This window comes from Lepidochelys kempii, chromosome 3 (assembly GCF_965140265.1).
Source record: "Lepidochelys kempii isolate rLepKem1 chromosome 3, rLepKem1.hap2, whole genome shotgun sequence".
Classification (NCBI taxonomy): Eukaryota; Metazoa; Chordata; order Testudines; family Cheloniidae; genus Lepidochelys; species Lepidochelys kempii.
The window spans coordinates 62,137,114-62,161,535 of record NC_133258.1 but is presented as its reverse complement, the minus strand read 5'-3'; the positions used below and the strand labels follow the sequence as shown (position 1 = coordinate 62,161,535).

Sequence of the window (24,422 nt, the reverse complement as noted above, 5' to 3'; positions counted from 1 at the left end):
TGTGTTAATGTTAAATGTAATGATATGTAGAATTTAAGGCTAGAAGTGAGTGATTGTGTTGAGATTATGAATGCAAAAGCACTAGTCAGGGTTTGCTGGCTCTTAAATCACCAGGACAATGAAAATATTGCCTTGTTCTCGCTTAACAAACTAGTTTGAACTCTATGTTCCCAGTGTAAATAGTTAGGATAGTAATTTTGACTGCATAGCATCTTGAGGCACTGTGAATATCAGTTTTAATATACAGTATGCACTGCATGCCATATGACAGCTTCTTCCCCTGTCTACACTTGCATTACAAGAATAATGTGATGCCATTGAGGCACAAACATTGCCTGCCTTAATATTGTTATTATTTGGCAGGCAATATATTCTGAATTTTAAATATTTATTTTTGTAAATAATCCACCACTTGGAAAATGTAATATACTCTGCAGCCTCTTCCAGTGACTCTGAAGTCCCGGCCAGGACACAGGGAGACCTTTTATAATGATACTAAAGTACAACAGGCTCTGTGTAGTCTGGGAGTTACTGAGCGTGAAAGAAGTACAGGCTGCTGTTTGTTTCCTATATCTTCAATAACGAATCATCATTTTTGTATTCACTACAACCGAGTCTTCTTGTAAATTAAGAAAAAAATTAAGAATAGGTCAGTAGATGGTGTTTATGGAGTCCATTGCTTAGCACTCTTTTGTACCTCTCTGCTATCCTGGTAGTAAAAGTAACCATAGCTAAGGAACACAGGCGTGCAGCTAATTCTCACACTTTTACCATGAATCTTGAGATATTTTGTAATTTAAAGCCCCAACTCCTGGAGTCGTGTAATTAAAAGGGAATCTCAGCTTTCATTAAAATAAGTTTTTAGCTCTCATGGTTGTGGAGAAGAGTTTGAAAAGATAGACCTTAAAGGCCCCAAATCTAAAAGGCAAATAAAAACTAAAAAATTATTATTTGTTCATCTCTCATGATATTTAAAACTATGTTATGATTTCTGTGGTCTGACTTAAGAGTTTTCAGTGCTTGGGATTGGCAATACTGAACCAGAATCAGACTTGTTGTAATCAAGGTGCAACTTTCAAGTGGAACCACTCAGTTACAATAGAGTTGCCGGTGCTTACGCTGTGTCTACATTTGGCACCATTATTTACAGAGCTCTGCTGACAACACGGGCTGTGCCAGTGGAATGGGTAAAATGCAAAACTCTTTCAAGCTGCACTTGAACTATAGAAGGAACTACTAGACCCTAAAAAAAGGGAAAAGGGGTAAACAGTTAAGAAAAAGTATTTGTTTTTAAGAGGATTAAAAACATTATAGATTGAAAGAATTAGAAATTCTAAAAGTGTGCTTGACCAGCTCCCTTTATTAACTGCAGCCTGCAACCCAAATCACTGGCCACTTTTGTTCAATATCTTCATTAATGATCTGGAGGATGGTGTGGATTGCACCCTCAGCAAATTTGCAAATGACACGAAACTGGGAAGAGTGGTAGATACGCTGGAGGGTAGGGATAGGATACAGAGGGACCTAGACAAATTAGAGGATTAGGCCAAAAGAAACCTGATGAGGTTCAACAAGGACAAGTGCAGAGTCCAGCACTTAGGACAGAAGAATCTCATGCACCACTGCAGACTAGGGACCGAATGGCTAGGCAGCAGTTCTGCAGAAAAGGATCTAGGGGTTACAGTGAACGAGAAGCTGGATATGAGTCAACAGTGTGCCCTTGTTGCCAAGAAGGTCAATGGCATTTTGGGCTGTATAAGTAGGGGCATTGCCAGCAGATCGAGGAAAATGATCGTTCCCCTCTATTTGACATTGGTGAGGCCTCATCTGGAGTACTATGTCCAGTTTTGGGCCCCACATCACAAGAAGGACGTGGAAAAATTTGGAAAGTGTCCAGTGGAGGGCAACAAAAATTATTAGGGGACTGGAACACATGATTTATGAGAGTCGCTGAGGGGACTGGGATTGTTTAGTCTGCAGAAGAGACGAATGAGGGGGGATTTGATAGCTGCTTTCAACTACCTGAAAGCGGGTTCCAAAGAGGATGGATCTAGACTGTTCTCAGTGGTAGCAGATGATAGAACAAGGAGTAATGGTCTCAAGTTGCAGAGGGGGAGGTTTAGTTTGGATATTAGGAAAAAAAAATTCACTAGGAGGGTGGTGAAGCACTGGAATGTGTTACCTAGGGAGGTGGTGGAATCTCCTTCCTTTGAGGTTTTTAAGGTCAGGCTTGACAAAGCCCTGGCTCGGATGATTTAGTTGGGGATTGGTCCTGCTTTGAGCAGGGGGTTGGAGTAGATGCCCTCCTGAGGTCCCTTCCAACCCTGATATTCTATTATTCCATTTACCTGAGTCAGGTTTGCTTGTCAGTGCTTATGATTGGGAATGGGAACACCATTCTGGAGGCTGGAAAATAATGATGAAATGGAGCTACTTTCAAGTACAATCTATGAAATTGTTTGAAAGATTTAGCATGTTATTTGAAACAATCAAAGATTAAGATGAATAGATTCCAAGGCCAGAAGGGACCATTGTGATCATCTAGTCTGACCTCCTGTATATGAGACACAAGGTGGGTGAGGTAATATCTTTTTTTGGAGCTATACAAAGCTTTTCGGGTGACCATGTAGCTCAAAAGCCTGTCTCTCTTTCACCAACAGAAGTTGGTCCAATAAAAGATATTACCTCACTCACCCCGTCTCTCTAACATCCTCGGACCCACACAGCTACAACTCTGCAAACCTCCTGTATAACACAAGCCTCTTATGAGCCAGGTAAAACCTTGGTTAGTTGGGTTAAAACCCTGTTGAGGTTGATAGGTGTGAACTCTCCCTTCAGTTACCATAACTATAAACGTAAGTGTGATGGGGTCTGCAGGGTGCAACCTGGACTATGAGACCACTGACCCCTCTGTCCTACCAACCTGGGCTTGCACTCACATTGTGATGCTGATGTCAAGCTACAAACTTCTGGCAGGCACTGCACTTACACAGACATCCACAGACAGGGACACACCCAACTGTGTTATATGAATGATCTCCCAGCCACTCATGAACTATCAGGAGGGAAGCTCCAGCCAATTCCCCCCAACTCCCCAGTCTTGCACCCCAAAACTGTACCATCTTGCAGCAGTGAGAAGCCTGGCCGGCGTAAGTTCATCTAGTTAGCCACTTCCTCCATGTAGAATGGACACACACTAGCCTTTGTAAACTGAGCTGAGATTTCCCAAGTACTTCAACCAAAACACACTGTTTTAGATAAACTATAAATCAGGTTTATTTACTACAGAAAGAAAGATTTGAAGACCTAGAGATCAGAGTTGGTTACTGAATAAACAAAAATAAATTTGCAGTCTAAGTTATACACACTAAACGGGGATTTGACTCAAGCTGTGTCTCACCCTGACAGACGGTACAAGCAGGTAACAGATCCTCAATACACAGACTGGACTCCATTTCCAGACTGGGTCCACCTTCCCCAGTTCAAAGTCTTTGTCCTCCAGACAATCCTCCAGGCGTTGAGTTGAGGGGAGGTGGAGGGCAAGTGATGATGTCACTTCCCCTCTTTTATATTTTCTTCCAGAGTGTTTGGACTGAGTATTGTTTAGAGTAGAGGTGTGTGGGTGAACACACAGATTCTGAGGTCACAGGCAAGAACAACAAAAAAAAAAAGGCAAAGGAAAAAAGGCAAGAAAAAGCCAGGCAGGAGCCTGTAAACATAGCATGACGCTGGGGAAAGCTAGGGAGAAAGCTTTTGGGGTCTGGTGTTGGCAAGAAGGATTTGGGTGCCTGGTAAGCTAAGAAAGTGCTCCTTTTCTCTTGGTTCATGCTGCATGAAACACAGGACTCTGTACATTCCTTGTAAAGAAACAAGATTGCATCATAGAAATACCTGACTACCACCAATTTTTACTCCCAACTGGAACACCCACATTTCCTTACTTGGGTCAAAAAGAGGCAACAGGCCATAGAACTTCTCCAAAAGAATTCCTAGAGCATATCTTTCAGAAAAACATCAATCTGGATTTAAAAATGGCCAGGGATGGAGAATCCACCACAAATGTTGGTAAAAAGTTCAGATGGTTAATTGCCTTTACTGTTAAAAATGTACTCCTTATTTCCAGTCAGAGTTTGTCTAGCTTCACCTTTCAGCCTTGGATCATGTTATGCCTTTCTCTGCTAGACTGAAGAGCCCATTATCAAATATTTGTTTCCCATGCAGGTACTTATAACCTGTAATCAAGTCACCCCTTAACCATCTCTTTGTTAAACTAAATAGATTGAGCTCCTTGAGTCTATCACTATATAATTAGGCGTGTTTTCTAATCCTTTAATCGTTCTCTTGGCTCTTCTTTGAACCCTCTCCAATTTATCAACATCCTCTTGAATTGTGGAAACCAGAACTGGACACTGCAGCAGTCACTCCAGTGGCAAATACAGAGGTAAAATAACTTCTCTACTCCTACTTGAGATTCCCCTGTTTATGCATCCAAGGATTGCATTAACCCTTTTGTCCACAACATTGCACTGGGAGCTGATGTTCAGCTGATTATCCACCATCACCCCCATATCTTTTTCAGAGTCATTGCTGCCCAGGAGAGATCCCCCCCATCCTGTAAGTATGTTCTACATTCTTTTTTCCTAGATATTTACATTTAGCTGTATCAAAACTATATGCTTGTGCCCATCTTATAAACCGGTCCAGATTGCTCAGTATCGATTATATGTCACCTTCATTATTTACCACACCCCCAAGTTTTGTGTCATCTGCAAACTTTATCAGTGATGATTTTGTTTGCTTCCAGGTCATTGATAAAAATGTTAAATAGCATAGGGCCAAAAACTGAACCCTGTGGGACACTACTAGAAATACACCCATTCGATGATGATTCCCCGTTTACAGTTACATTTTGAAATCTATCAGTTAGCCAGTTTTAAATCCATTTAATATGTGCTATGTTAATTTTATATCCATTCTAGTTTTTTTAAATGAAAATGTCATTTGGTACCAATTCTAGCACCTTGGAGAAGTCTAAATATATCACATCAGCACTGTTACCTTTATCAACCAAACTTGTAAACTCAAAAAAATTTTTGTTAGTTTGAGAAGATCTATTTTCCATAAACCCATGTTTATAGGCATTAATTATATGGCCCTCCTTTAACTCTTTAGTAATCGAGTCCTGTATCAACTGCTCCATTATCTTGCCCAGGGTCAGTTACAGGCTGAAATTACTATAATTACCCAGGTCATTCTGTTTACTCTCTTTAAAATATTGGTACAACATTAGCTTTCTTCCATTAAATTAAATTCTTTATTAAAAGGTACATATTATTAGTGGTGAAGTCACTTCTGACACATCGGACTCCTATGTCTCTTCAAGGCAGCTTCAAGCCCTAGTTAACTCCCCAAATTCTCATGAGAAGAGCCTGGCAATGCTTCTCCAATTTCTCCTTAGCATCAAGAGTTTCAGCCAGTGGATAATCTTAAATAGATTTTCCATGTCCCACAATATCACTGAAAATGAATATCCTCTCTGGTGCTCATAGCAGCTTATGACTATTCTGAGAAGACCAATTTAAGACTTAAACAATGTAAAATAATTCTCAGGAAGGAAGACTAAAGTGTATGAAATGGACAAACCTAGAGTGTTTCTGAAATGCCAGGAGTGTAATAGTGCTTTTCTGTGGGGTATTACATTAGGGGTACATTGTCAAAGCAATGAAAAGTGATGTAGCTGGTTCCCACGAGTGCTACACAAATGTTGCCCATAATAAAAGAGAGTTTCTGAGGTAGCTGAAATATTATGCAAATCCTACTTTAAATAAATTGTTTACAAGAACTTGACTGATGATAAATGTACTCGTCATTTAATGTTCTTGTTCCTTCTAAGAAGCAAGCAAGCACAGGAAAGTTGCATACTTAGCTCCAAATTGTGGCAGGGCTAGCACATCAATATCACGGAGGAGGGGATACTTTGCAACTCCTCGCACCCCTTCTCCAGCTACCTGCATCACAGGTAGCAAGATGAGAGTGGAAGCAGACTCCGCAGAATTACTACTTCTGCGTAGTGCAGGTGGGCAGAAAGGGACAGAATGGGAGAGAGAATAAACAGAGCATTGGGTCTCCTCCCCTGCTATTTCCCCTTCACAGTGCACCCAGTGGCATAGCGATTCTGGTAGGACAGCCGTGTATTCTGCTAAATTATGCGATTTACTCCCTGTCTGGAGCATGAGGAGTCTGAGTCACAATTTCCATCCTGGTTGCTCCAGAGGCAGTGCAACCACATGCTTGTTCCTTCCTCGGGGCAGATAGTTACCTCACAATCTAGTCCTAAGTGATTTGTATCATTGTAGAGCTTGCAGTTGTCAGTGTTCAGTAATAAGAAGGCAAATTCTGTTCTGGAGCACTGATTGCATTGCTGCTTTACTGGTTATTTCACTTAATGATGGATGTTAACTCACCAAAGACTTGTTTCAGATCCTAAAAAAAAGAAGCCCCATATATCTATACTTGTGATCAGTACTGGGAAAATTAAAAGAAAATGTTGCTCATCTATAAAATACATACAGATTACTATAGAAGGCACAGAAAAGGATATTTTATGAATACAGGAAAAATAAAGATTTGGAGATCTTACTAACGACATAAAACCTACAGGATTAAGTTAATTCTTCTTTAGAAAGCAACTCATTCTACTACATTGCAGTTTAGCCTTTAAAATATAAAGTTAAGGCTATTCACTTAAGAAGCAAAAGTTAATGTTTACTCTTACAATACATGCATGCAATATGCATTATTTAAATAGTTACATTAGAACCTCTTCTTTTTGTGCATATCTTTTTGTTTTGGGTAAGTTTGGAAGAAGGGTAGATCATGATCACCCAAAGAACGTTCATATACATAGGCTGTTTAGTACACTGAGCGTGGGGCACCAGTACAATTATCCCTTCTCCCCCCATCAACCCTCCCCACCCCAAGTGAATGCATTATTATGAGTTCAGAATGCTGACATGGAGAATGTGCAGAGATCAGAGATGGAACCTAGCTCTCCCACAAAACACAGATGAGCATTATTGTTAGGTGGTTTTTTTGGTAATTACAAGTATTTTTGCTTTTTATGATTGTCCCATGTGAATGTGTTTTACTAATTTAAACAAATCAGCACACTAATTTAAAGATAATGATTTTTAAATTTATATACTCAATACTTGTTTTTACCAAGTGAAAGGACCTGTCATGCAGGGTGCAATTCTAAGTATGTGTATTTACCTTGTTCCAGCTCTTATGTATCTTGAATGTAGGTATCAGATTTTCCAGGGCTCACTACTCAGTCTCGCAAGGCCAATAATATGCTGATATTTATATTCCAAGAATAGCCACTAGAGGGTGATCAATGACTGAATAAACAATGATAAGTGATTGACCTCTGGGTGAAGAGAGGCTTACAGTACAGAGATTTAAGGTTAAAAATAAGAAGAAACAAGAAAATGTCACAAATTAATCATGCAGGTTTGGTTTACCAATCATGCAATAAAACAGGAAAAGAAAACAGAGGAAATGAAGTTTTGCTTGAAAGAAACATTAAATTGTCTTCAATCCAATTTAAATGTCTGCTTACCACAGTTTCAGTCATGCCAAAGTCTATAATCCTGAATCAGCAAGCATCACATTTGATTGCAATGGACTACTCACAACAGTACAAGTGAGCATGTGAGTGTTTGCAGGATCCAGGCCAGTGCTGGTGAAAGCCTCCCTCACTGATTTTGTAGGAAATAACGGGCCATAATATTGGACGATGTAAATGCCTATACAAAAGAAAAAGGTTAGACATTAGGCCAAAGTTTTGAACATAGGCCCCTAAATCCATATATAGAAACCTACATAAAAGTGGCCATATTTTTAGAGGTGCTGAACACCCACAGTGCCAGATGATGTCAACAGGGGCTTCAGATGTTCAGCAGCATTCGGTCCTGAGCTGCTTCCAGTCATGTGTTGAAATGTAAGTGCCTACCTTTGAAGAATTTGGCATTACAGATTTTAATCACAGCACATTTGGGCTAGGACAAAGCTGTGATTTATTAGGGTTGCAAACACACATTGCAATTTCCATTGTTTACTCTTTGCAAAAGATGCACAATTAATATTTACCTACACACCTCTGTGATAGCCAGAAGCTCTCTGGCAGGAGTGCTGGACAAGCAGGATGTAAATCAGGTATTGTGTAATACTGAATGGCATAAGACTAAGCAGCTGTTTAGAGATTGGTGGGCACTTCAGCTCGGCAGCATGTCACTGAGGTTCTACCCTGCAGGGTTTGCAGATTAGATCATCGCAGCAGTGTATTCATTACAGGTATGGAGGATATCTGACCACTCAGGTTGGCTATTGCAAACAAGGAGTTGTGGGGGAAGAGGTTGGTCAATTTCTATGCCTGGATTAGTCCACCTTCCATATTTCTGCAAGGTGAATGCTGGAATATTAGAGGAGAGGCTAGCATATGACAGTGGCTCCTTTTTTCTTAATTAATCATATTTTTTTTCAAGAGCAGCCTGTGATTTGGTGTCTTAGTAGCTATTGAGAGCTAATCAAGAATATTGGTCATTTCTGTTTTTATATGACCTTTTATCATTTTACTAGGAAAAACGGCAAACTGTCAACAGAATATTGAGTGTCCTGTGCAGAGGCTACAGGTAGACAATGGATCATGCTACCCATCAGGCTCTCTCAAAAGCTACCAACACCATGTTTTGACATCCTTCTTGGAACTATTGTCTTGAAGTTGAAGCTGTTCGATTCTACAGTGATAGTGATCGAGCACTGCTTGTACCATGACATTTTTCCTGGACATACACTACAACTGTCGAGAGGGAAGCATTGGGGAATGACATGGTGGTTAGGCAGTTTAACATACCCAACATCATTTTAAATGGACATTCTTTTACACTTTAGCCATTCAGCAGGTTATGTTGCTTATAAAATGCTAGTGTATACATGGCCAGCCCATAAAACAACACTGATTACTGTTCAAAGATGATCCCATTTTATTATACTGAATACCTACAGTCAGTTTGAATGGGAAGCAGATTAATGTCTTTTATAGACAGGTTGGGAAATCAGATCGGGTTTAGCATCCAGATAAGTCCAGAGTCTTCACAGATGTGTTAAAAACCCAAATACATCCCTAGTACATCTCTGTTCGTATTATTATTCCAGACTTTTATGTCCTCATAGAATGCTACAAAGGGTATGTAGACTGCTGTGAATAGTCTCAAAATGAATGTCCCTACAAAGATACGCAATTCATCTTTTGCTTTCTTTCTCTAAAAATCAATATTAAGCATCTCATTTCAGAGCTGAAAGAAAATATTTTACTATCCCGCAGGACATCTGAGTTATTAACCTTGAACACTAATCAGTATGTTAGAATGTTCACACCAGATTTAGAATTGAAGATAAAAATCTAATTAAATCAGCAGGGGGCACAATTTCTTTGAAATATCACAGTCTTTGCTACAATGTTTGTTTCCTCTATTACCTGCTTACAGGCCTGCTTACCACTCTAATATGAAATATGTACCATATTTTCCCACAGTTACCTGATTCACTTCACTGAAATAGATTATTTTCCTCAAGTAGGGCCTCTGAGAGGGTGTGTTCTGGCCTTTTGGGGTTCAGGAGAATGACTCTTCTAGGCTGAGATCACCTCACCCTAAGCTGGACCTGAGGAAGAAATTCCAGGATCCCTGCTTTCACCACATCAAGGACCAGCGGGGATTAAAGTAGTGGGGTTTGTTGACTAACTTGCCCGTAGGAGCTATATAACCTGCTGACGTTGGCTGTGGGGAGCCTAGTAAGGAAGCTCAGTGTCCAACCAGGAAAATGCCCATGCAAGAAGTCTCACTCAGAAGTCTCACTGAGAAGGGAATCTTCCTGCCGTATATTTTGGGCTATTTAGGCTTCAGTTATTATAAGAGTGACTGTTTATAAAGGAACAGTGAGTTGCACCAGAAAAATGGGGACCTGATGTGGGTCTTGTGTTGATTTGATTTGGCTAACTGCCTAAAATATGTGCAGCACCCAGGGAGAAGGGAAGTGTTGCTGTATCAGCTAGAGCGTCTGGTGTCGTTAAAAAGAAGGGATGCTGTGCTTAGCTACAGGGCTTGATCCTGTATGATCTCAGTTGACCCCTCAGCAGGACAAATCCTGAGACCCAAGTTCTGAGCTGCTGTGCTGTTAATCTGGTGTAACTTCACAGAGGCTGAACAAACTAGTTCAAATTTACAATGATATCAGGGAGAGCACAATTTCCTTTCAGTCTTTAACTTCAGTGGGAAGTTAGATCCTTCCTGTTAGGACTGCCACCAACATGGGCGGCTATGATGGTAGTGTATGCAACAATATTGCCATTAGAAAGGGGACTGGCACTCTTTATTCTCAAGCCACAAAAGAGCTACTCAAGGTGATGATTTTCAATAGTGAGTGCCCCGTGCTGAATTTGAACCAATGACCTAGAGGCAAATGAGCTTTTATCTCACTAACAATTGCCTGATTCATTTAGCTCCATGATAAAATGGCTAGTCTTTAAATAATAGCAGAAGGAAGTGACATGATGATTTTTAAAGGGTCAGATTCTTTCACCTTGACTCCCACTGAATAATATGTATGTATCTGTCTGTCTGTGTTATGCTGCCACCCATCACCAGAGTATCTAAGTGCCTTCCATGTAAGATCAATATCAATAAAAAAGTCCCTAGTGGACTTCCTGGAGAACCTGGCATTTCTCCCCCGTGGGGGTGAAAACTCTGCTTGGGGTAGGATTGTTGGGTTTTAAGGTTTTGTAGAGTTTTTATCCTTATTGGTAAGGGTTTGTTGGGTAGAAGGAGATCTCAGTGCTGTGAATCTCATTCTTATGGTAGAAAGAATTTTTGAAGTGGAAGATTTTTGCAGTGTTTCCTAAAGATGGTCTGCATTCGCCTTATCTCCTTTGTTTCCTGCTCTCACATGCTTTGTGATCTGCGTTGGCCCAGAGAAGCGCAGCTGTCATGGTAGTTCCTAAAGCAAAATTCAATCTTTGGTGAGCTGGGGCTTGATCAATTAATTGCTTTTAAAATTAGGATGAAGATCTTAAATTGGCATCAAAGCTAAATGGGAGCCAGTGAAGGAACTGGAACATGGGCCTGATGTGGCAACAGTGGTTTAAACAATGGAGAAATTCCTTGAGTTCAGGTAGTTGGTTGTAGGTTTCAATGGAACTAATCATAGTACAAGGCATTATTCAGTATGAGTCAAGATGGCAGAATCTGGGATATAGTGACTATGACTCTGGGTCAAATTCAGAGATGCAATAAATGGTGGTGTGAGTGTAAGATGGTATAAGTTACACACCCAGAGCATTGTAACTGGAAAACCAACAAACAGGGGAGTGTAAGATGGCAGCGGGAGGGAGCTGCTTTCCTTGACACATTCTTACAACCTCCTGTTGGTTGTTTTTTCCCCCGATTGATCCCAAAACTTCTGCTCCCTCTCCCCAGACCTCATCTACACTGGAGAACTGTATCATGACTAGAAACGTATGTTTCCCCCAGCACATCTGTAACATGGCCCACATGTAATTTAAACCAGTTTACTGATTTATGGCACTCAGTTTCACGCTGTTTTCTGGATAAGGTGTGATGGGATGATTTGGAGTGAGGGGGAAAGTAATTTCAAAATAGTTGCATGGTATTGTGATAAGCTGAGTTGCCACTTAAGCTAAACCCTATATGATATACCAAACTTGCTTTGGCCTCGAGCATTTCTGTTATTAAAGCAGCCCCGCTCCCTCCCCCGAGCGCTGCTTTACCGTGTTGTATGCGAACCCATGTTATATCGGGTCGCGTTATATCGGGGTAGAGGTGTAGTCAGTAGTAAATCTAATTCTGGAGTATATAAAATCCTGCTAATCTAATATTCATCCAAGAAAGCAAATAAAACTCCTGAGCTGGGGAAACTTGTCTTAACCACAGCAGGGAATATCTTGCCTTTTGGGTGTGGAGGGGGTGAAGTTAATTAAAATTCAAGAAGACTCCTTGCAACAGAAGATATGTATTTAGACACCTGTCAGGAGGAGCCCAATCACAAGTGTTAATACGTACATTATAAAGAACAGACTTGATGGTATTCACCCAAGAGTTCTGAAGAAACTCAAATAGGAAATTGCAGAACTACTAACTGTGGTATGTAACCTATCATTTAAATCAGCCTCTCTACCAGATAGCTAATGTAATGCTGATTTTTTTAAAAAAGGCTCCAGAAGGGACCCTGGCAATTACAGTCCGGTGAGCCTAACTTCAGTACCAGTCAAATTGGTGGAAACTATAGTAAAGAACAGAATTTTCAGACACACAAATGAAAGTGATTTGTTGGGGAAGAGTCAACACAGCTTTTAAAAAAGGAAATCATACCTCACCAACCTTCTACAATATTTTGAGGGGGTCAACAGACATGTGGACAAGGGTGATCCAGTGGCCATAGTATACTTGGACTTTCAGAAAGCCTTTGACAAGATTCCTCACTGCAGGCTCTTAAGCAAAGTAAACAGTCATGGGATAAGAGGAAAGGTCCTCTCATGGATCGGTAACTGGCTAAAAGATAGGATACAAAAGATAGAATAAATGGTCAGATTTCACAGTGGAGAGAGGTAAATAGTGGAGTCCCCTAAGTATCTGTACTTGGACCAGTGCTGTTCAACTAATTTATAAATGATCTGAAAAAGAGGGATAAACAGTAAGGTGGCAGAGTTTGCAGATGATACAAAATTACTCAAGATAGTTAAGTCCAAAGCAGACTGCGAAGAGTTACGGAGGGATCTCATAAAACTGGGTGTTTGGGCAACAAAATGGCAATGAAATTCAGTGTTGGTAAATACAAAGCAATGCAAATGGAAAACATAATATCAGCTATACTGTACCTACAAAATGATGGGGTCTAAATTAGCTGTTACCTCTCAAGAAAGAGATCTCGGAGTCATTGTGGACAGCTCTCTGAAAACATTCACTCCATATGCATGGGCAATCTAACAGAATGTTAGGAACCATTAGGAAAGGGATAGAAAATAAAACAGACTATCATAGAAATCCATGGTGCGCCCACACCTTGAATACTGTGTGCAGTTCTGGTTACCCCACTTCAAAAAAAGATATATTAGAATTGGAAAAGGTACAGAGAAGGGCAACACAATTGATTAAGGGTATGGAACAACTTCCATATGAGGAGAGATTAAAAAGACTTGGACCGTTCAGCTTGGAAAAGAGATGACTAAGGGGGGATTTGATAGAGATCTATAAAATCATGACTGGTGTGGAGAAAGTGAATAAGGAAGTGTTATTTATGCTTCACATAACACAAGAACCAGACGTCATCCAATGAAATTAATAGGCAGCAAGTTTAAAACAAACATAAGGAAGTATTTCTTGAAACAACACAGATTCAACCTTTAGAACTCATTGCCAGAGGAGGCTGTATAACTGGGTTAAAAAAAATTACGTAAGTTCATGAAGAATAGGTCCATCAATGGCTATTAGCCAAGATGGTCAAGAATGCAAACCCATGCTCTGGGTGTTCTTAAACTTCCAACTGACAGATTCTGGGACTGATGACAGGGGATGGATCATTTGATAATTGCCTTGTTCCATTCATTCCCTTTGAAGCATCTGGCATTGGCCACTTTCAGAAGACAAAATACTGGGCTAGACGGACCATTGATCTGACCCTGTATGGCCGTTCTTATGTTTGTATGACAGAAAGCAGAAGGAAATGGAAAGGATTAAATATTGAGGGATATGGACTTGCATTCAATATTTTAAAAAATGGAACATGTGCTGTATTTAGGTATGATCCTGCTTTCTTTGTGCTGCAACATTTAAGACCCCAGCCTTTTTGCAGAGACAGCAGCCATTTTGATCTTATTTTATAATTGTTCCTGAGCATTTGTGGAAACTGAACAATACTGCTGCTGATGGTTTTTTAAATCTCTCTCTGAAGGGTGCTTCTTTTAGCAAAGTGTCATTTGTAACTTTGCATCTCCAGTTGTGTTTGAGGCTCATTGGCAAGGGTTGCTGCAGTTTAAGCATCTTCTCTGCTGATGAAACTTGATACAGTTGTAGGGTTGCAGCAGTCCCTTATTGCTAGGGACAGCCCTTATTTTCTCATCTCTGTGCAACAAGATCGGGAGTTGCTGAGTGCTGCAAAAAGCATCAAAACATACTCACCTACATTCACTAGGGGTATTGCTTATTATTATTTTTATATAATTAATATATTATTAATAATAATAAGAATGATCATAATATCGGGAGGAGGCGTAGTGTGGGGGTGCTAAAAACATGTCCTCAATTTTTGAAATACAATGTTATCAACCTTATGTTGAAGCAATTTGCCTGCTGTTTGATGGAGCTGGTGTCTTTGAACTCAGGCGGAGTCATTTAGTATAATCTCTAGTAACCATATTAGTTTGTCTGTGTATATATACCATGCTCATCACCATGCTAGCCGAGTGCCCTGCAGTTTAAATAGAAATATTCTAGGTACAGTTGAATTCTCATTGTACGTAGGCAGTTAACTCTTTGTTACCTATTGATCTGGAAGTGGTTTCTCCCAATTGAAATAAGTAAACGTAAAGCATCCATGTCCTGAAGGTGTGAATGGAAAATAATACACAGTACTTCCTGAGGAGCCATGAATATGATGGCCCCATTCTGGTGCATGGGAAACTGTAAGTTAAGTTGATGCAGCTAAAGATAACTGGCCAGATCTGATTCTGAGCAGCTCTATTCATGAGCTAACTACAAGAAGGGCACAAACGTGGCTTTAAATTTCCTTAGAACTCTCATACACTGTAGCAGCTGGGGGCATTCCTGGTGTAAGTTAGAGAAACCCTGAGGCTTCTTTAAGTAATGGTCTCCTTTCCCTGGCCCTTGTATGAGCCCTGGGGCAGAACAGGCTTAGAGCACGGTGCAATGCCACCATGCACCTTCCCATGAATGGAACATACCCTTCCTGTTCCCAGCCTTCCCTTAACACTTCCCTGTCAGCTGAGGAGGGTCCCTGCAAATGAGGTATTCCCAGGGAGAGTTTCCATCATCTATGTCCCCCCCTCACACACCTTGCTTACCACTGTAGTCGTGTAGAAGGGGCAGACTGCAATGGAGAGTCAGGCAAAATATGTTCTGTGTAAATTATTGGTCAGCTGCATTCTTTTCAAAATCATATTCCCATTTTACCCTTGCTATTGTACTGCATATTGTATGAGAGCTGGGGTCTTTCACCTCTGTTTTTTTGGTCTTGTTTTGCCAGCAAGTTTATCTTCAAGTGATAAAAAAGAATAAATCAAACTGTCCAGAAACATCTGCTGTATTGTAACATAGGCACGTTTAAAATACATTAGCTAAAATTATCCCTGGCTTGGATCTCCAAGGAGATAATTTCTTCTGACAAGCCAGTTAATTCCTGGAGGAACCGAAGGACCTAATATGGAATTGATAGTCTGAAAAAAAAAAAAAAAAAAAGAGCAGGTGGCCCAAAAAGAGGACTCTCCTGAAGCTTCTCACAACCCACCTGTTTTATTACGAGCACCAATACCAACCTTGCAAAATAATATATGTTACTTGCATTCATAGCCTTTCTAGGCCATTGCTATTGATTTGTGTCTTTCTAGATAAGTAATCTAGGGCTTTATCCTGCTGTCATTGGCTTCGATGGGAGCTGGATAGGGCTCCTAGAGTCTGTCATGTGGTTATAGTGCAGGCAGTAGGCAGAGGTGAAAGTAAGCCGCAAGAGCCAGTGCTCTGTACTGGGGCAGCCCAGCTTCCCCAGGGGGCAATTTAAAGGGCCTGGGGCTCCCAGCAGTGGCTGAAGCCCTAGGCCCTTTAAATTGCCTCCACAGCCCCGCTGCTGGAGCCCTGGGGTGGCAGCTGCAGGGCTCCGGCAGCTATTTAAAGGGCCTAGGGCTCCCCTGCTTCTACCACCCGGGCCCTTTAAATAGCCACTGGAGCCCCTCCGCTTCCCCAGGGCTCCGGCGGCTACTTAAAGGGCCAGGACAGTAGAAGAGGGGAGCCCTGGGCCCTTTAAATAGTCCCCGGAGCCCCGGGCTGCTGCTGCTGCTACCCCGGTGGGAGGGGCACTTACCTTACAGGGTGGGCTGGGGCTGGCTCTGACCCCCTCAACCCCGCCCCTTCCGCCCTAGGCCCTGCCCCTTCCGGGAGCCACAGCTGGCCCCAGAGTACCGGTAAGTCACTCGACTGACTTTCAACCCTGGCAGTAGGTGACAACTGGCCTAGAATCCAGCTCCCTCAGAGCTCAGATGGCAAGCCAGGCCAGGTAATCCCCAGACCAGTAAGGAGTTCTATCACTCCCTGCCCTGTAACGTAGGGGGACTTTGTACTGTGTGGTTCAGATCTCTGATACCAGTAGCCAGCCCACAAGTACAAGGCCTCACCCTAGCTCTCACCAGCTTAGTTACTCATTGCAGGATGACACCAACAGCCCTTCCAGTCCTGAGAGTCTCCTCAAATCTGTCCTCCCTGCATTTCTAATTACCAGACACTTGGACCATTCCACTCTGGTTCATTATCTCCCAAAGGTGTAAAACCAGCCCCCACAGTTACCAGCTCAGTTTGGTATACACACGCCACACAGTTTGCACATCAGAGACCTGCTTGGGATGAAGATAAAGAAAAAGTTAATTTAATAGAAAAACCACAGATTCAAAGATGACATAGAAAAGGAGAGCAAACACATAGAGGTTACACAGAAACTAAACTTAAAGTTGCAACCTCAGGTTTTACATTTCCACATTAGATTAAATTCTTTTTCTAATACAATTTACCTATTGCCTTAAAGTAGTTTCACAGCATACCCCCTAGCATAGGAAGGATCCAGTGTACACAGACAGCTTCCCATCTCCAGACTGTCCCTCAAGTTCTGGAAAAGAAACCTCAGTTCCAAGCCTGCTTGTAAATCTCTTTTTCCTTTCTCTCCCCTCTCTCTGTCCATGGTGAGTCATGGTTTTTCAGAGAAGGGAAATGCCCTCTTGACTTGAGAGCCAGGATGTTCTTTTCAATTTCACTTGTCTGATAATGAAATGTTACTTGAAGCCAGCTTCTTGTAAACAACTGGCTTGGGAGGTGCCCCTTCTTGCTTGACTGCGCACTGTCCTGCTGTGATGTATGGCACAGATTATGAGCACAGTTTTCTTTATAAACAGATACCTGCACATAAATTCATAACTGCAGTCTGTATACAGATCTCATAAGGACCATCAAGTTCAGAACATTACAACATTACATTACTAAATATCTTTTTATAGTACAATAATATTTTGGGCAATCAGTTGATTTAACTGATTATTTTGGGGGTTTAAGCCTTCCCTTCTCCTTTTGGGGTGTCCAGACCCCAATTGTCACAACAGCCACCATGGGCAAGGCTACCATTCGGTGGAGACAAGGTAACTCACAGTCCTGGGTACGCCAAGAATCATCACAAAATGTAATTCCGCTTTGAACAAAGCTCTTTCTATTTATAGAAGGTTCTCCTCCAGGTGTGTCAGAAACATTTGTGCGACATTTTAGCTGTTGAAATACAGCTGGTTCTTCGCTGTTGGCTTCTATCTCTGCATAAATCTCACCAAAAGCTGTTCAACCAAGCCCTCACTGACCCAATGGACAGCAGAACCTGATGGTGTATAGGTCCACCTGGAAAGCCGGCTGGCATTTTAATTTGTGATTTGCAACCTGTCATGACATAGAGCAAGGTCTCTAAAGTCGCATAGCTCTTCTGAGAATGTTTGCACAGCCATATAGCCCCAATTCACTATGCATGGTATCAGGCAGAAGCAGATGTATACCTTGCTTTCAATAATTGTAGTATGCATGTCCTGTCAGAAACAATAGGGAAACTCAGGTGTGGACAGGGAGTTCATTCAAGAATTTAACTGTGGTTTTGAATAAGTAGTTAGAAGAACAGCTGGTGTAATTTTTAAATGGCATTTTGTTCTACTGAAATTAGGCTTTGAAATGAAAAGTGCAGGTTTACTGTACATTTCAGCACTTGCAGAAAAATTGTAGTGACCCTTGAACATAGGAACTGACATACTGGATCAGAGCAGTAGCTCCATATTGCACAGCGTCCTGTCTCTGACATTGGCCACTAACACATGCTTCAGAAGAAAGTACAAAAAACCTTTTATGAACAAATATGAAATGACCTGCACTTTGAGAAGATTTCATCCTAACTACTAATTAATGGGTGGTTATATGCCATACAAGTTATGTATCCAATGTAATGGTAATGGTGGTGCTTTCTTTTGTATCAATCCCTAAACTTTCTTTGAATCTTACTAAGGGTACGCTAGGAACTTACATCAGTATAGCTGTGTCTCTCCGGGGTGTGAAAACTCCACATTCCTGAGAGATGTAGCTACACCAACTTAACTCCCAGTGTAGACAGCGCTAGGTCAATGGAAGAGTTCTGAAAATGCTACAGCAGTGCAGTTGCCACTGTGGTGCTTCACTGTAGACACAACTTACGCTGACAGAAGGGGTTCTTCCCTGGGCATAGGTAATCCACCTCCCTGCCAGGCGGTAGCTAGGTCGCCACAAGAATTCTTCATTTTAAATGTAGACATACACAAAGTGTGTGTGTGTCTGTAGGTGTGTTTGGGTGTGGCGGAGTGGGCGGAATCCTGGCCCTGTTGAATTAATGGCAAATCTCTATTGACTTCAGTAGAGCCAGGATTTCACTTAATCGCTAATATTTTCTGGTAATAAATTCCACCAATTAATCATCTGTGTTTCAAAATTTTGCTTTGAAAGGTAACAAGATTAAAACTGATCATTTTTTCTGGACATGCTGTGGTAAAGAAGAGCACCCATTTTACCTTCCCTACCACATTCATTATTTATACACTTCTACTATTTCCTCTCTAAAGTGACAGTGAAAATAGTCCTTCCGATCTCTTCCCACTGAAGTTTTTTTCCATGTGTCTACTTATTTTCCTGACCCATTTCTGGAGCCCACATGTTTCTGCTATGCCCTTAAGCTAGAGTAACCAAAACTGAACATAATCTTTAGGATAAGGATATATCATTGATTTTTAGTGGAATTTTAATATGTTCAGAATGCTATTCTCTCTAGTTCTTTTTGTATTTTGATCACTGCACAATAGCGGTTTCTACTGAGCCACTAGATGCTACCAACAATTTATGGCCATGTCTTTTTCTTAAGTGGTTACATTTAATTTAGAACCAGATAAGGTGTCAGAGTAGTTCAAATTGTGTCTTCTAAAGTGTATTACCTTGTAGTGTCAACAGTGAATTTCAGCTGCCATCTTGTTTCTCAACTGCCTACTTTTAGATTTCCTGGTCTTGCTTTACCTAAAAAAAATGTATGTCATCTGAAAATTATGTTACCGTTCTGGTCTGTAATTTTTAGGATCACTACATCTATTTATTGACAAACAAAGGCTACCATTAAGTCCTTTGGTCAGGAGCTACGTTTAATAAGAGATTGTATATTTATCTAAAAAATGCTGTGTGTATCATCAGCAGAAGTACCATTCTGGAGAAAGATGGTATTTCTTGTCAGACTATCAAAATAATAATGGAATCCAAGGCTCTTCCCCTGCCATGCACACAGATTCTAGACAGCAACATTTTCAAAGGTCCCAGACAACCCCACATTCAAAGAGCTCACACTTTCTGAACATTTGTAGTTCATCTGCGAGCAAAATGTTAATAAGTGCAGTTGAATGGGAAATGATTTTTGTTTCAATTACAAATTTTGATGAAGATGAAAAGGGTTTTCATTACTGTTGAAAATATTTTCCAAAAATTTTCAGAAAACTTTCCATTTTTGGTTGTCAAAAACCAGAAGGAAAAAAAATCATCAACAATGGAAATTTGACAGCAATTTTGTGTCAGCTGTGGAGAAAAAAATTGACCTCCTTTATTGATAAAGTATGGTAGCTGACATCTACTCACTGCTAAGATGATGCTTAATTTAAGGAATCAATTATGGAACTGGATGACCCAGCAGGATTCTGGCCTTATTATTTTCAGCCTTCGGAAGTGTTAGCATATAAGCCTGTTTGTTAGTCTGAGATAGAATTTTGGGTTTGACTTTTAATAATCTTACGTCCTTACTCATATGTGTGAAGAACAAAGGACAAAGATGCTGTGTGTTGCATTTCCCACAACCAGATCGGGCTTTTAGTACAATGAGACACATAAGGGATAAAGCTAAAAGTATTACAGGGTATGGTGGGAGTGTAATATATAAGCACACACTCAACGACTGCCTCAACTCCTCATCTCAAAGAAAGTTCAGGCAACAAGTTCGGAGGGGCAAGGGGGGATGGGGTGGGGGAAGGTAAAACACTAAAAGACCAGAGAAATGCCTGCCCCTGACTGGAGCACAACCTCACTCCTTACCCCTCCCATGGGGTACAAAAGGGGTGGGAAGAAGACCCCGACTCATGACCCTCCAGAACGGAACATAAGTTATAAGAGGTGTGACTAGGGGAGTGCATTGCAAGTATATTTGGGCCTGCTAAGAAGAAGTAGTGGGAATGGGGACTGGGAGAATGGGGGACTGGGAATAGGGGAATGAGAAACAGGGACAGGGACACAGGCAAGGCTCTGCAGTGTCAGAGCTGGAAAAAGAACAATGGGAAGAGGGAGCTCCATCGGGGTGCAGATCTAGGGGTTAGAAGAAGAAGGGGTTCTATTGGTGTATAGAACTGTAGTTGGGGGAGGGGAAAACTATTGGCATATAAAGATAAGCCTGACTGGTGTGAAGGGTTTCGGAATATGATTGCTTGGAACTAAACCCCAAAAAACATCACATTGCTGGCACTTTGGACTTCCTGTTTTCTGCTTTCCGCATGCGTGACAAGAACCAGGGAAGGAGGTGAAGGGAAAGCCCTCTAACAAGAATGAGGAAGAAGACTCAGGAATTTGTCCAGTTCTCGTCTGTGCACACTGAACTGGGGAAATGCATCCGATGAAGTGAGCTGTAGCTCACGAAAGCTTATGCTGAAATAAATTTGTTAGTCGTAAGGTGCCACAAGTACTCCATTTCTTTTTGTGGATATTAAAGGTCTCCCTAAGAATGACAAATAATGGGCATCTTTTTTGGGGGGGAAAGGTAAAGCTGTAAAAAACAAGTTATCAGAATGCTTCTAAGAAGTAGGAGTAAATATTTCCCTGCATATACTTAGTTGCTAGGAGCAGAGATTCAAATATGCTTTGTCTGACTAGAAAGAAAGAGAAAGGTCCAAACAGTTATCCCCTGGTAATAAAACATTGGGGCTGCTCTCTCATTGCAATGAGAGAGCACTATACTCTCTATTGCACTGGATTTATAAGGCAGTGTTGGTGGCAAGGCTTTAGTGAAAATAAGAACAAGGATTGTTAGGAGCTCTAGCTGCAACACCGATCTCAGCTGAGGAAATATTGGTTACGATTCACATCTGGCAAGTCACCATACATAGCCTGTTACACTGGCCAGTGCTCACCATCTTGTTTCATTTTGCTAATTAAAGTCTAAAGTCATAGTTCAGTGTTTTTTCAACAGATATTTTCATAATGCAAATAATTACTGCAATACATCAGAAAACTGATAATGCATGAGGTCTCTGCAGGGATTCAGCCGGGCAACCCAGAGGTTCTTGAGGGCCTGGGTAAAGTCTAAAATTCAGACCCCACCACCCTTCCAAAAAAACTGCCATTGAGGGGAAGCCCCTGTGCACAGAAGGGGTGCAAGAGAGCAAGCCTGCCCCTTGCTCATCTCACAGCAGTGGCTCCTGTCCGGAGTGCAGATTCCCCTTTCCCCTCCTGTCCAGCCCCTCTCTCTGGGAGTTGAAACTTGGCCCACGGGGTTGCAGTGCCACTTAGTTATGGCCCAGTGATCCCTCCGGCAGGTGGCCAGGCCAAACCTGAGTGGCTCTGCAACACCTCACTCTAAATTACAACACCACTCACTCAAATTTGGCCCAACTGTCTCTCCATCTTTATGGAAAGAATACAGGGCCAAACCTGATTTGCACTGTGACTCCATGCAGTTGCTGCTTCTGCTTTTTCTGATGTTTTTGCTCTTTTAGGTTTATTCTGAAGTTTTCCTTTTGGTTCTCCTTCTTCTGCTGCTCCTATCTTGAATAACTTCTGTCTGCCTGCTCTCTGCCTTATATACGGTCTTTGGCCTGTTCCGATTGGCTTATTTTTCAATCCTAACATTAGCGTACCTATCTGCCAATCACTTTTAGACCCTCTCTGATTGGTCCATACTTATATACCAATCAGAACTGCTAAATCTCTGGCAACCCTTACATGTTTTTGGGCTGCGTATGCCTGACTGACCCCTCCCTGCAGTTTTAGACTGACCTTTACCTGACCTTAGTCCACACCCTACCTAGCAACACACTAGTCATATGCTGCACGACTTGAAATATTGACTGTCCTTGGCTGTGTGCCAACATTGATCGCACATTTAAATGGCCAGACTTTTAAACCATAAACCATCACCTCATTTCTTTAACATATGATTAATTGTTAACTTATGTCCCTCAATGTTATGGTCTACCCCTGCTACCCCATTTCTTACCAATTTAATTAATTTTATTTCAGTTTTTTCTCTCTTTTCAGTTTATAGTGGCAAAACAGTGTTTTTCAGTGCTGTGCTTGGAAACAAAATAAAGCAGCTCAGAAGCCTCTGTATCACACGACCTGCACTAGCTCCCTCTTTATTTATTTTATGGTGCTGGTACTGGTTAAAAAGTTCTGAATGGTGTAGCATCATGTGATCTCTGAGACCAACTCTCCTTCCTGGACCCACTATGCCAGCTGAAATAATCAGGGACACTCTGTGTCTCAGAACTCGGGGAATGCTGAGGCAGGGAAATGCATGGAGCAGTGTGTCATTACTACTCTTAACAATGTAATGAATGTATATTCCCTTCTCTGCCCCTCCCTCCTACACACTCCCTGCTAGATCAGCTAAACATTGTCAAAAAAAATGAATATCTTTTTCTTGTATTAATCAGATATCAGATGTACAGGATGATTCATCATGTGAACATTGGCATTATTAGATTATGATGTTTGCAGGAGAATCCTTATTCAGTAATGGATAGCTTAGTAAACCCTAATGTAAATGGCTTATTGTGAAGCAGCAGTGCTATCTTGGTCCCATTAACAATGGGAACTATGATATTGACAACCACCTGAAATATTAGCTTCTTTCGTGATAATAAAGCAGAATGCCTGAGAGCGCATTGGAAAAAGCCGCATGACATTCCATTAAGCTATTCTGCATTCCCATTTTGACTGTATACATTAGTATATGTTATCAAAAGGAAGCTATCTGATGGGTTCTTGAAAACATTCAATAAATCTAGTTGTCGTCCTCTGACAACTACAGACCTCAGTTTGGTACAAAGAGCTATGGATTGCATTTTACAAATGGCTGTTCTGATCCTGTTGCAAACAGGGCTGGCACTGATGAAGAGTTTGCATTTGTTCAAAACATCATCTGCTCTCACTAGATGGTACAAATCATACATTATGCAAATTAAAGCAGGGCCTCCTGTTTACCACGTCCCCAAGGGCGTATGGCTGTCTCTTGAAGTCACCTGTAGCCTACTTCTCTTCTGAGCCAAGTTGCTTTTCTTCCCTTCCTTCTCCTATTATTTTTTTAGGAGGTGCTGGTTAATGTTCATTAATAAGCAGTCGTGTTATATACTCAAGAGACTACAAGTAGGGAGGAAGGCATTAGGGAGATTAGGGAAGGGAGGAAAGAAGTCTGGGAAAATGAAAAGGTACATTTTCTTATCTAATAGACAGTGTGTATTTGTGAGAGTTTCCTTTTCAAGGGCTAGACTCTGCACTCATGCATGTGCTTATCTTTAAAGATAGAATAGTCCCATTGGTCTACTTCTGGGCTTAAAATTAAACAGATACATCAGATAAATTTGCAGGACTGGGGCCTTACTCCACAAATTGTCATAATCAGGCCCTATCTTTTTGACCCTCTGGATATAGTTAGCAGTAGAGCTGAGTGCATAATGGATTTTTGGCTTGGGGGCCATGCTAGCAGATCCTCATAGAGAAGGGAGGTGCTGTAAATGGTAAGAAGCCTCAGTCTGAATACAGTAGAACAGTGGTTTTCAACCCAGGGGTCCGCAGACTATATCTAAGATTTCCAAAGGGGTCCACACCTCCATTTGAAATTTTTTAGGGGTCTGAAAATGAAAAAAAGGTTGAAAACTGCTGCAGTAGAACCATAAAGCAAGTACAGGATTGAGGCATCACCAGTAATAAAGATTCTGCTGCTGGAATTTATTATTAATTTATTATTTGTATTCCAATAGTACTTAGGAGCCCCAGCCA

General features: G+C 41.2%; 1 protein-coding gene across 1 annotated transcript in view; it reads right to left on the bottom strand.

Annotated features, from left to right (window-relative positions):
- Positions 1-7,733: 7,733 nt before the first annotated feature.
- The window catches only part of SH3BGRL2 (SH3 domain binding glutamate rich protein like 2), a 126,478-nt gene continuing 109,789 nt past the window's right edge, over positions 7,734-24,422 (bottom strand). The window contains exon 5 of the transcript XR_012157973.1: positions 7,734-7,808. The gene's annotated coding sequence lies outside the window, so the exon portion shown is untranslated. The remainder of the gene's footprint in view (positions 7,809-24,422) is intronic.